Source organism: Capricornis sumatraensis, chromosome 1 (assembly GCF_032405125.1).
Source record: "Capricornis sumatraensis isolate serow.1 chromosome 1, serow.2, whole genome shotgun sequence".
NCBI classification, from domain to species: Eukaryota; Metazoa; Chordata; class Mammalia; order Artiodactyla; family Bovidae; genus Capricornis; species Capricornis sumatraensis.
The window spans coordinates 189,733,962-189,747,675 of record NC_091069.1 but is presented as its reverse complement, the minus strand read 5'-3'; the positions used below and the strand labels follow the sequence as shown (position 1 = coordinate 189,747,675).

Sequence of the window (13,714 nt, the reverse complement as noted above, 5' to 3'; positions counted from 1 at the left end):
CCTCTTCTGCCTCCATATTAAATTTGGTCCTGTGCTGTGCTCTCTTAGCACCCTGCCCATTTACTTCCTAGAGCTTATTCCTGTTACCTAATTGTATACACTGGGTGATTATGTATAAAAATCTGAAGTTGTTATTTCTCTTCAAGCGATGCCAACTTTCTCATGGGCTCTCATTCCTGTTGGGGACTGGGCTAAATTTAAGCTTGCCATACCACTCGGCCCAAAAAAAGAATGAAATTTTGCCATTTGCAGCTTCATGGACAGACTTGGAGGGCATTATGCTAAGTGAAATGTCAGAGAAAGGCAAGTACTGTAGGATATCACTTATATGTGGAATCTAAAAAACACAACAAACTAGTGAATGAAACAAGAAAGAAGTAGACTCACATACATAGAGAACAAACTAGTGGTTACCAGTGGGGAGAGGGAATGAAGAGTGGGAATACAGGCATAGAGGGAATAAAGGATTATTATGGAATCACATGAAATCATGAGTGTGAAACATTTGAAAATTGCAAAGCACTATAGAATTTAAAGACTCTTTCATTCAATCTAAAAAAAGTACTCTGGTAAAACAAAAAAAAATGCTTACCAAAGTGGTATGATCTTAAACCATCTCATTTTGGGTGAACAGTCAATTAAAAGTTACAGTCCTATCAGAACTTTCCCCTCCTCACTCTTGACATCCCAAGATGGCCTGCGGGACCAAAAGGAAGCTTTGAGGCAGTGACCAGAGGAGTCTTAGGTCTGTGCAGAGCTGTGAGCTATAGCCTAGGTCCTCACTGGCCTTCGCAGCCATGTCCCTAGTCATACCTGGTCACCAGGGCCTGGTATCAGCTGCTGAGGTTGTTGACTGTCAACTCATAATTCGTTGCTTTAGTACCTTGAGACTCTGACGTCTCACCTTCCCATCCCTGCTCCTCTCATCAGCTGACTGGGAGCACTTCAGCTCTTGTTGGGGTTTTCAGCTTTGCCCATCCTTGGGGTCTTAGCCACATTCTCCAGCCATTGCCTGCATGGTTCTCATGCTACTTTCTTCTTGCCTGGCAGAAGGCATAAGAGAAGTCTGGGTTTCCAGCACACCACCTGCAAATTGTAGACATGCAGCAGCCTGGAGAATCCCAGGGACGGGGGAGCCTGGTGGGCTGCCGTCTAGGGGTTGCATGGAGTTGGACATGACTGAAGTGACTTAGCTGCAGCAGCAGCACCATTTCAGACTGTTTGTTCTCCTTAACGCCACTGTCTTTTCCTAAGCCCTGATCAAGGTGAGACTTCTGCCAGAATTGGGCAGCCTTCCAACCTGGGCCAGAGACAGTGGGCTTCAAGATTCCTTTACACTTAGCTGGATATTTCTAATCCCCTGCCTCAGGGTTAGATCCCCAAAGTAGGAGAATACAGATATATCCATGCTGACCACTTATCCTACCTCTTTCTCTGTGAAATTTATTTTTATCTTCCAATTCCTATTCTCTTTTTGGGTTTTAGCATAAGTCTAAGTGAGTTCTTTCCTGGCTTTTCAGATTAGATTGACTGTCAATCTCACAAGGGCAGAAACTGTTTTGTTCATTTCTGATCCACAGTATCTAACATAGTGCTAGGCACATAGTGCCAGGACATAGAATAGAAACACACAAAAAAACTGCTAAACAAATATTGCTTTCTTTTAAAAGATATTTATTTATTTGGCTGTACCAGGTCTTAGTTGTGGCACACAAACTCTTAGTTGTAGCAGGTGGGATCTAGCTCCCTGACCAGGGATGGAACCCAGGCCCCCAGCATTGGGAGTCTGGAGTCTTAGCCACTGGACCACAAGAGAAGTCTTGAACAAATATTTTTAATCTGCCATTACCCTAAATAGACATTAAGATCAGGAGGCCAACAATGACATTTTATAAATCCCTGTATTCCCTTATCATGCAGGGCTTTGGAGTAAGTTTCTGGCCCCACTATTCATTTATTCAACAAATACATTTTGACTGCATACTATGTGCAATGCACTGGGCTTGCTATTGACAATATAGGAGTAAATCCTTTAAAACGTTTTTACTAAACATCAAACACATTCAAAAAATTGATAACATGTATGTAAAGTGAAAAAAGATGTAAAGGGTAAAATTTTACCCTTTACTCATTTTAATGGTAAATCTTTACCTAGTGAAGAAAACAGATTGAAGGGGGACAGAAATAGATCCCTGGAGACCAGATGTGAGGCTATAGCAGACTTGGGCAGATAGATGTGGGATTTGCTGTACCGGGGCACAGGGAGAAGGAAAAGGAAGGCTGAGCTCAAGAGATATTTAGGTGGAAAACAGTACCTGATGGGCTGTTACTCACTAGCTGCATGACCTAGATAAGATCCAACCTTTCTGAGCCTTCGTTTCTGCATCTGTAAAACAGGTTAGTAATAACTATAGTTATTTGTATCCCTAACACCTAGTATAAAGCTTGGTATATGATTAAACACACGAAAATCATAGCTACTGTTTTCTTTGCTGTGGAAGCTTCATAAATGCCGGCAGAATATTTTCTTGGGGCTGCAACTTGTTACCTTCCTCTAAGGAGAAAACTATATATGATGGTGCCTTCACCAGAATAGACGCCCATTCTCCCCAGGCAGCAGGGCAGTACAGGTCACGGTGAGAGTCTGGCACAGTCTCAGCCCCGGCCCGGCCCCGGCCCCGGCTCCGCCCACAACCTTGCGAGCTCTGTCCCCCCGCCCACAACCTCTCGAGCTCCGCCCCCGGAACCTCGCGCGTCGCCGCGGCCGCCGCGGCGCGCGCCCCGCCCCGTCCCTGGTGCTGACGTCCGGGCCAAACGGGCCGGGCGGGCTCCGCCGTGCTGTGTGCTTCCGCGGGCTCCGGGGTCGCTGGGGCCTCGTGGTGGGGCGGCTCTGCGGGGCTCGGCCCGCTTCCTCCCCTCCCCCGTGCCCTCTCGCGGCACCCGGCGGTGTCTGCGCTTCAGCCGGAGACCCAGAAAGAGGGTAAGTGTTGGCGGGAGCGAGATGGGACCGCCGGGCGCGCGCTCCGCTCTCCCGGGCATTGTCTGGGCGGGGGCGGCGCGGGCACGTGCGCGCCCCTCCCCCACCCAGCCTGAGGCGCCGGCCCCCTGGCTGAGGGGAGGGAGGGGACGAGTGGCTGTGGAGCCGAGAGGCCCGGAGGAGGAAACTGGGTCCAGGGTGAGTGTGTGTGGCTGGGGAGTCTCCGCAGCGGGAACCCGGAATTTGGGTGTGAGGGGTGTTCTTTCTAAGGGGCACCGCGCTTTCTGAGAGGATATGGGTTCCCTGGGCCCCAGTGGCGGGAGCTTTTAGGATGTTAAACCTGGTGGCCTGCAGTGGGATTGGAGACAAAATTTGGTCCCAGCACCGGCAAGTTGTGAATTTATCAGCAAGAATCCTGGAATCTCCCTTCAACCTGTCGCCTTCCCTATCGTTCCTCTCCGCCGTGAAGGATGAGTAGGATTTAGAAAGGTGGAGGATATTCCAGGGATGGTGCCCGCGTTAAAGCATCAGAGCTGTGAGACAGCGCCGGGTTAGAGTGAAAAGCTTGGGAAAATGAGTACTTGGGAAAAGAAAGGCTGGTTTGGTGGGTTGTGGCCAGATTGCAGAAGACAGGTTTATCTCATAACCTTTTTTTTTTAAATGAGTGTAATTATGTTAAAAAAAAAAAAAAGTGGAAGAAAATACTACCAGTAAATCTACAACCCTGACTTCTCATTCTTAGAATTTTGATGTTTGCTTGTATTTTCTTCTAAGCTTGTAACTGTTACTGAGTTTTAACTACCATTTTGCATTCCCTTTTCTCGTTTAGATGTTAAAATGCAATGTAATGTTATGTACTATTCAGCAATATAATTTACTTTCTTAATGAGCAAGGAGCAGGCATTCATAGAAAAATTTTAAAAATACGGGAAAGAAAAATGAGGAAAGGTACCATAGTTTTATTGTGTAGAGCTATTATCATTGAGTATATTTTCGGTTGTGGATGTTCTTTGAAAGATAGGAGCAGGTGAAGCTGTTCTTAGGAATTTCACTTTTATGAGAATTCTTTGAAGGTTTTAAGAAGGAAAGCATAATCTGACTGCTGTGCAGAGGAAGAGAGCAAGAGTGGAAGCTGGAAGGTTGGTTAGTTTACAGTACTTTGGACTAGGTCCATGGTTTGGAGATGGAGGAGAGTAGAAAGATTAACAGTTATTTTGGAGGTAGAATGAATAAGACTTGGAAATGAATTGGTGAGGGAAAGGGAGAACTCTGCTTTTTGATGTTTGTTTTGAGCAACTTTGAGTAGATGGCAGCGTTCACTGAGAAGCATGGAAGAGAGCAGTTTGAGATGGAAGAAATTATGAGTTCTGTTTTGGGTGTATTACATTTGAAATGTATTTAAGATATGAAGTCAGTATATTGAGGCAGTTGGATGTACAGGTTTGGAGCTTCCAGAACAGAGCCTAGAATTGGAGATAAAAATTTGAGAGTACTCAGTATATAGATGATATTCAAAGTTATGAGACCACCTGAGAGCACTTCATGGCAAATAGATGGGGAAACACTGGCAGACTTTATTTTTGGGGGCTCCAAAATCCCTGCAGATGGTGATTGCAGCCATGAAATTAAAAGACGCTTACTCCTTGGAAGGAAATTATGACCAACCTAGACAGCATATTAAAAAGCAGAGACTACTTTGCCAACAAAGTCCGTCTGTCAAGGCTATGGTTTTTCCAGTAGTTCTGTGAGAGTTGGACTATCAAGAAAGCTGAGTGCCGAAGAACTGATGCTTTTGAACTATGGTGTTGGAGAAGACTCTTGAGAGTCCCTTGGACTGCAAGGAGATCAGTCCTGAGTGTTCATTGAAGGATTGATGTTGAAGCCGAAACTCCATTACTTTGGCCACCTGATGCGAAGAACTGACTCATTTGAAAAGACCCTGATGGTGGGAAAGATTGAAGGCGGGAGGAGAAGGGACGACAGAGAATGAGACGGTTGAATGGCATCACCGACTCCCTGGACATGAGTTTGAGTAAACTCCGGGAGTTGGTGAAGGACAGGGAGGCCTGGCGTGCTGCAGTCCATCAGGTCGCAAAGAGTCAGATACGACTGAGCAGCTGAACTGGGAGCACTTAGGTAAAAACTATATAGAAAAGTGAATAATAGAGTGAGACTCAGGCATTCTAATACTTGAAGATCTTATAGAGGAAGAAGATTGAGCGCAGGACGGAAGGAACAGCCAGTTAGGTAGGAGAAAAAGCAGGAAACTAGTATCATGGGAGCCATGAGAAATAGGTTTCTGGTCCACGGAGTCTTGGCTCCTCAGTGCTTCTGAGATGTTTAATGAGGTGCTCACTTGGATTTGGCAACACAGAGGTTATTAGTTTGGTCATTGGCGTTACTAACCAGACTGGAAGTTGGAGGTGGAAACATATGGAAGTAATTGAACGGGAGTGAGGAAGAGAAGACAATGAGTGTGAATTAGGAGCAAGTGTCCCTTGTTCAACATACCTTATTTTCATCTCTCCCCAAACTAAATTTGATAGTTGAAAATGGTGTTTTGTTTCATGTTTCATTCCTTTATACTAGTATGTTTGAACATTTTCACTTTTATTGGCCATTTGTGAATTTCTGTTCCTGTCCTCTGTGAGTCTTTTTATTTGTGCTTGTCACTTTCTAATTGATTTTCTAATTATCAGGAGCTCTCTAGATTCTAAAAATATGTAGCCTGATGGAGAGCTTACAGAATTGTCCCCCTAATGTGTCCTCCCCCAGAATAAATGAGTTTATTATCTGTACTCCATCAGGAAGAACATAGTTAATAATGGAAAAACCATACTTGACCATTTAACTTTTACATGTACATTTTTTAAATTGTAGTAAAATACACATAAAATAAAATTTACCACCATAACCATTTCTCACTGGTGTTAAATACATTCATACCATTGTGCAGCCATTACCACCATCGATCTCCACATCTCTTTTCATCTTGTAAAACTGAAACTGTACCCACTAAACAATAGCTTCTGATTTCCCCCTTACCCCCAGCCTATGGCCATTCAGCTTTCTGTCTCTGTGTTATTGACTACTCTAAATATCTCATATAAGTGGAATCAAACAGTATTTGTCTTTTTGTGACAGGTTTATTTTACTTCACATAATGTCCTGAAGGTTCATCCATGTTGTAGCTTATGTCTGGATTTCATTCCTTTTTAAGGCTAGATAATATTCCGGTATCTGTATATTTTTTCTTATTGTTCAGTTGCTTAGTTGTGTCTGACTCTGAGACCCCATGAACTGTAGTCTGACAGGCTCCTGTGTCCATGGAATTATCCCAGCAAGAATACTGCAGTAGGTTGCCATTTCCTACTCTAGGGAATCTTCCTGACCCAGGGATCAAACCCTCTCTCTTGCGTCTCCTGTATTGGTAGGTGGATTCTTTACCACTGTGCCACCTGGGAAGCCCCCTGACTATCTCCTAGAGTTTGCTGAAATTCTTGTCAGTTGAGTCCTTGATACTATCTGATTATCTCATATTCTGCCACCCCCTTCTCCTTTCTCCTTCAGTCTTTCCCAGCATCTGGGTCTTTTCTAATGAGTTGGCTCTTCCCATTAGGCGGCCAAAGTATTGGAGCTTCAGCATCAGTTCTTCCAGTGAATATTCAGGATTGATTTCCTTTAGGATTGACTGGTTTGATTTCCTTAGAGTCCAAGGGACTTTTTAAAGAGTCTTCTCCAGCACCACAGTTCAAAAGTATCAGTTCTTTGGCGCTCAGCCTTCTTGATGATCGAACTCTCACATCCATACATGACTCCTGGAAAAACGATAGCTTTAACTATATGGACCTTTGTCGGCAAAGTGATGTGTCTGCTTTTTAACATGCTGTCTAGGTTTGTCAGAGCTTTCCTTCCAAGGAGCAGGCGTCTTTTCATTTCATGGCTGCAGTTGCCATCCGCAGTGATTTTGGAACCCAAGAAAATAAAGTCTGTCACTGCTTCCACTCTTTCCCCCTTCTGTTTGCAAGGAAGTGACAGGACTGGATTCTTAGTTTTTTGAATGTTGAGTTTCAAGCCAGCTTTTTCACTCTTCTTTTTTACCCTTATCAAGAGGCTCTTCAGTTCCTCTTCATTAGTTCCATACCAGTAGAGTGGTGTCATCTGCGTATCTGAGGTTGTTGATATTTTCTCTAATAATCTTGATTATTCCTGCTTGTGATTTATCCAGCCTGGCATTTCACATGATGTACTTGGCCTATAAGTTAAATAAGCAGGGTGACAAAATACAGCCTTGTTGTACTTAGTTTCCTAATTTTGAACCCGTCCATTGTTCCATGTCCAGTCCTAACTTTTGCTTCTTGACCTGCACACAGGTTTCTCAGGAGACAGGTAGGGTGGTCTGGTACTCTTATCTCTTCAAGAATTTTCCAGTTTGTTGTGAGCCACACAAAGACTTTTGTTTAGTTGATGAAGCAGACGTAAATGTTTTTCTGGAACTCCCTTGCTTTCTCCATGATCCAACAGAATGTTGGCAATTTGATCTCTGGTCTCTGCCTTTTCCAAATCCAGCTTGTACATCTGAAAGTTCTCAGTTCACATATTGTTGAAGCCTAGCCTGAAGGATTTTGAGCATTACCTTGCTAGCATGTTAAATGAGCACAGTTGTGAGGTAGTTTGAACATTCTTTGGCATTGCCCTTCTTTGGGATTGGAATGAAAATTGACCTTTCCCCTTTGTCATGACAAGGCTGTGATCCATGAAGGAGCCATCTGTACGTCTGTATATACCACATTTTATTTATCTATTCATCTGTCAATGAACACTTAAGTTGTTTCCATCTTTTGGCTCTTGTGAATAATGCTTCTAGGAACATGAGTACCTAGGTACCTGTTTGAGTCCCTGCTTTCAGTTTTATGGGCTATTTACCTAGAAGTGGGATTGCTGGATCATACAGTAATTCTGTTTTTAATTTTTTGAAGAACCTCCTCACTGTTTTCCATAGTAGCCACACCATTTTGTTTTCCCACCAGCAGTGCACAAGGTTTCCAATTTCTTCACATTCTTGCCAACACTTTTCTGGTGGATTTTTTTTCTGTTTATTTATTTTTGATAGTAGCCATCCTAATGGTGTTAGATGATAATCTCTGTGTTTTTGATTTGCACTTCCTTGATATTAGTGATGTTGAGTATCTTTTCATGTGCTTATTGGCCATTTGTATATCTTTGCAGAAATGTCAATTCAAATTCTTTTATCCATTTTAAATCAAGCTTTGTATTTAGGTCTTTGATTCATTTCAAGTTAATTTTTGTTAATTTAGGCATTAGTAAAGGGTCCAACTTTCAATTTTTTTTTTTTTTTTTTTGCATATAAATGTCCAGTTTTCCTAGCAATATTTGTTGAAAAGCCTTTTTCCCCCAACTGAATGGTCTTGGCACCCGAGTCAGAAATCATTTGACCATATATGCAAGAGTTTATTCTGGGCTATTTTATTTCATCTGTCTATATATATGTTTTTATGCCAATACCATATTGTTTTGAGTACCACACTGTGGCTTCTACTAAGTTTTGGAATCAGGAGATATGAGTCCTCCAGTTTTGTTCTTTTTCAAAATTGTTTTGATTATTTAGGGTCCCTTGAGATTACATATAAATTTTAGTGTTGAGTTTTTCTGTTTCTGCAAAAAATGTCTTTGAAATTTTGATAGGGATTGCATTGAATTTGTAGATGGCTTTGGTTGGTATTGACTAACAATATTAAGTATTCCAATCCATGAAAATGAAGTGTGTTACCATTTATTTTTCGTCTTTAATTTCTTTCAGCAATATTGTGTAGTTTTCATTGTGTAAGTTTACCTTCTTGGTTAATTCTAAGTATTTTATTCTTTTTGATGCTTTTATAAATGGAAATATATTGTAATTTCCTTTTCAGTTGTTCATTATTTGTGTATAGAAATGTGACTGATTTTTATGTGTTGACTTAGTATCTTGCTTTTTTCTGTTCATTTATTCTAACAGTGTTTTGGTAAATCTTTAGGGCTTTCTACATATAAGATCGTATTCCCCCATATTAAAATTCCCTTATATTCATTCAGTGAATACACTATAATTTGCTATGGACTATTTCCAGTTTTTTTAATTATAAAATATATAGATAGAGAAGAACTAATACTTAATACTTTAAGTTGTAAATGTGTAAGAACAGCCCATGTATGTGTGTCACCAGGCTTGAGAGTCTTTCCTTAGGATAGACTCTTCTCTTTTCATTCAGTCATAGAGGATAGAATTCTTCACCGCCGTCACCTTAAATTGGCCCCAACCTCTCTGCCTTTAAACCTGCCCCCGTTTCAGCCTGTTTTCTACACTGCTGTTGAATGGAGGCTGAGAATCAGGTTTGGTGCACTTTTCCCTCATAGAAAACAAGACTTATGCAGCAGATTGTTTTTATAGTATCTGTTCTATGGGAGTTAGGAAAAAAAGTTTCTTAAAGGCTGGACTGCATGTCATAGATGAATTGGAACTTAATTTCATTCTTGAAGGATGAATAGCATTTCAGTAAGTGGAGAGAAGGTAGGAATGAAACGTGAACCTGTTGGAATGTGATAAGGAGAAGTTCAGGCATGTGAACTTTGATGACTATAGACAAGGAGAGGTGGAAGAACTAGTTCTACTAACCAAGGATTGTTTATTCTGTTGATCTGAAGAGTGAGTTTGGGGTAAGTGTGGGGAGAGACCTGTTTTGTGGCAGTAATGAAGGCTGATGGTGACCAGAATGCAGAGCAGGCAGGGGCTTAAACTTTATTTGTAATGTTTTATTTACATAATTGTGCATGCATTGGTGATTGTTATCTATTTTGTTTTTTAATTACTTTTTAGTTTATTGGAGAGTGTATATCCTTTTTTATTGAGATGTAGTTCATGTAATGTAAAATCCACCACTTTAAAATGTATAATTCAATGTCTTTTAAAGTGTATTCACAATGTTATGCAACCATTCATGCCTGCTTAGTGACTTAAGTTGTATCTGACTCTTTGTGACCCACGGACTATAGCTTGCCAGGCCTTTGTCCGGGGGATTTTCCAGACAAGAATACTGGAGTGGGTTGCCATTTCCTCCTCCGGGGGATCTTCCTGACCCAGGGATTGAACTTGCATCTCCTACATTTGCATGCAGTTTCTTTACTACTGAGCCACCTGGGCAGGCCTGTGCAACCATTACTGCCATCTGATTCCATAACATTTTCGTGATTCCAGGAAGAAGCCCCATACCTATTTGCAGTCAGTCCCAGTTCCCTCTACCCCTCCCTCCCTGGGAGCCACTTTCTGTGTCTAGGGATTTGCCTATTTCTGGGTATTTCCTGGAAATATTAGATTGGTGCAAACATAATTGTACTTTTGGACTGTGAATTTTGAATCAAGGCTCAAACACATCTTTATCAATCAAAATAGGAACCATTACAGTCAACACATTTTTGCCAATGAGAAATAAGTTGGCTTATTCCTGTAGTGTAAAAATCTGTTCTTTGGGAACAGATTTTTGGACTGTGGGAGAAGGCGAGGGTGGGATAGTTTGAGAGAATAGCATTGAAACATATATATTACCATATGTGAAAAAGATGACCAGTCCAAATTCGATGCATGAAACAGAGCACTCAAAGCTGGTGGACTGGGACAACCCGGAGGGATAGGGTGGGGAGGGAGGTGGGAGGGGGGTTCGGGACTGGGGGACTCATGTACACCCATGACTGATTCATGTCAATGTATGGCAAAACCCACCACAATATTGTAAAAAAATTAGCCTCCAATTAGAATAAATTAATTTTAAAAAATCTGTTCTTTGGGATTTGATGAACTCTTGGAAAGCGTTTTTTGCCTCCTGGTTGTGGAAGCATTTTCCCTGCAAAAACTTGTCAAGATGCTTGAAGAAGTGGTAGTTGGTTGGTTAAAGGTCAGGTGAATATGGCAGATGAGGCACAACTTCATAGCTCAGTTCGTTCAACTGTTGAAGAGTTGGTCATGCGATATGTGGTCAGGCATTGTCTTGGAAAAGAATTGGGCCCTTTTTTTGACCAGTGCTGGCTGCAGGGATTGCAGTTTTCAGGTGCATCTCATTGATTTGCTGAGCGTACTTCTCAGATGTAATAGTTTCACTGAGATTCAGAAAGCTGTAGTGGATCAGATGGCCAGTGACCATGACCTCTTTTTGGTGCAAGTTTGGCTTTGAAGCTGCTTTTCTTGGTCCAGCCACTGAACTAGTCGTTGCCAGTTGTCGTATAAAATTCATTTTTTGTCACACATCACAATCCAACTGAGAAATGGTTTGTTGTTGTTGCATAGAATAAGAGAAGATGATACTTCAAAATCAAGTTTTTTTAAATTTTTGGTCAGCTCATGAGACACCCACTTACTAAGCTTTTTCACCTTTCCAGTTTGCTTCAAATGCTGAATGACAGTAGAATGGTCGAGATTGAGTTCTTTGTCAACAACTTGTGTAGTTGTAAGAGGATCAGCTTTGATTGCTCTCAGTTGGTCGTCGTCAACTTCTGATGGCTGGCCGCTAGACTCCTAATCTTCAAGTCTCATTTCCTTTGCAAAACTTCTTGAATCACCACTGCACTGTACATTTGTTAGCAATTCCTGCACCAAACGTGTTGTTGATGTTGTGAGCTGTCTGCACTACATTATGACCTATTTTGAACTCGAATAAGAAAATCACTTGAATTTGCTTTTTGTCTATCATCATTACCATAGCCTAAAATAAATAGAAAATACACAGTAATAAATCATTACATTAGCAAAAAAAAACAAAGTGAGAAATGCATATTAAAATGATGTATAACATAACCACATTTATTTAAGAATGTATTCCAATATCAAATGGTAAAATTCAACAATGAAAAACCACAATTACTTTTGCACCAACCTTATTAATCAGATAAATGTGGCCTTTTGTATTTGGCTTCTTTCATTTAATTAGCATGGTATATTCAGAGTTGATCTGTGTAGTAGCATGTGTCAGTACTTCATCCTTTTTTATTGCTTAAAAATCCATTGTATGACTGTTATCACATTTTGTTTATCCAGTCATCAAAGGATAGACATTTGAGTTGCTTCCATTTTTTTTCACTGTTATGAATAATGTTGTGAACATTCACACACATACAAGTTTTTGTATGGACATAGGTTTTCAGTTCTGTTGAAGATTTTACCTAGGTGTGGAGTTGCCAGGTCACATAGTGATTCTGTGTTTAACTTTTTGAGGAACTGCCAAACTCTTCCTCAGCAGCTGCGCTATTTTACATTTCCACCAACAATGTGTGAAGGTTCACACTGTGTATTCTTTTTACATTTTTTGACAGTCTATATTTAATATTTGTGTGTGTTTAAATAGCCTCATTGAGGGACAGTTGGCATACCACAAACTGCACACACACAAACTGTATGACATGGTAAATTGTGATAAGTTTATGCATCTGTGAAAACATCACCACAGTCAAGATAGTAAACATACGCATCGGCCCCAGTTTTTTCTCTTGTCCCTTCAGGATCCTTCTTTCTCCCCTCCCCATTGATTCCTCATACCAGGACAACCGCTGATCAGGTTTCTGTCATTATAGACTCCTTCTCATTTTGTAAAAATGTTATCATTGTAGTGTATTCTTTTTTCTTAAGCTGGCTTCATTTTCTCCGTATTGTTTTGAGATTAATTCGTGTTGTGATGCATGTATCAGTTAATTCTTTTTTACTGATGAATATAGTGTATGGATGTGTTGCAGTTTGTTTATCCATTCACCTTTTAATGGACATTTGGGTTGTTTCTAGTTTTCGGCTATTACAAATAAAATTGCTGTGAACATTTGTTTTTGTATGAACATAAGCTTTTATTTCTCTTGGGTAATACATAGGGTGGAATGGCTGGGTCACGTGGAGGTGGTGGTGCTGGTTCAGTCACTCAGTTGCGTCTGACTCTTGTGACCCCGTGGACTGTATAGCCTTCCAGGCTCCTCTTCCTGGGATTCTTCAGGCAAGAATACTGGAGTAGGTTGCCATTTCCTTCTCCAGGGGATCTTCCCAACCCAGGAATTGAACCTGGGTCTCCTGCATTGCAGGCAGGTTCTTTACCGACTTAGCTATAAACTGCCAAACTGTTTTCCAGAGTAGTTTTACTGTTTTTACCTTCCCACCACCAATGAATGCGAGTTCCAGCTATTTCACATTCTCTGTAGTTTTGTCTTTTCAACATATAGAGAAGTAACAAGAAAAGCATAAAGAGGCATAAAGACACTCATAATCCATCTCCCAGTTTAGTCTTTTTGGTATTTTCCTCTCCCTAAATAATGCATGTACATGGTTAGAAAATTCAGACATTGTAGTCAGGAGTGAAATGAAAAGCAAAATGACTACCCAGAGGCACTTATTGTTATTCATTTCTTATCCTTTCTCCTAGAAAAATCTACACAGCATCTACCAGCATTTGTGGGGGGTGGGGGGATTGCTTTGCTCTTTATTCTAGTTTACATAGAAACGAAGTATACAAACCATTTGCACCTTGGTTTTTTCACTTTACAATGTATTTTAGAAGTATTTGCGTATCAGCACATTTATTTTAATGGCTACATTGCAAACGAGTTTTGCTATAAGAAAACACAAATTTGGACTTTCCTGGAGGTGCGGTGGATAAGAGTCCGCCAGTGCCGGGGACACGGGTTCAGTCCCTGGTCTGGGACGATTCCACATGC

The 13,714-nt window shown here is 41.1% G+C and overlaps 1 protein-coding gene across 1 annotated transcript in view; it reads left to right on the top strand.

Moving 5' to 3' along the window:
* Positions 1 to 2,938: 2,938 nt before the first annotated feature.
* Positions 2,939 to 13,714, top strand: part of YEATS2 (YEATS domain containing 2) — a 108,062-nt gene continuing 97,286 nt past the window's right edge. The window contains exon 1 of the mRNA XM_068968241.1: positions 2,939 to 2,980. The gene's annotated coding sequence lies outside the window, so the exon portion shown is untranslated. The remainder of the gene's footprint in view (positions 2,981 to 13,714) is intronic.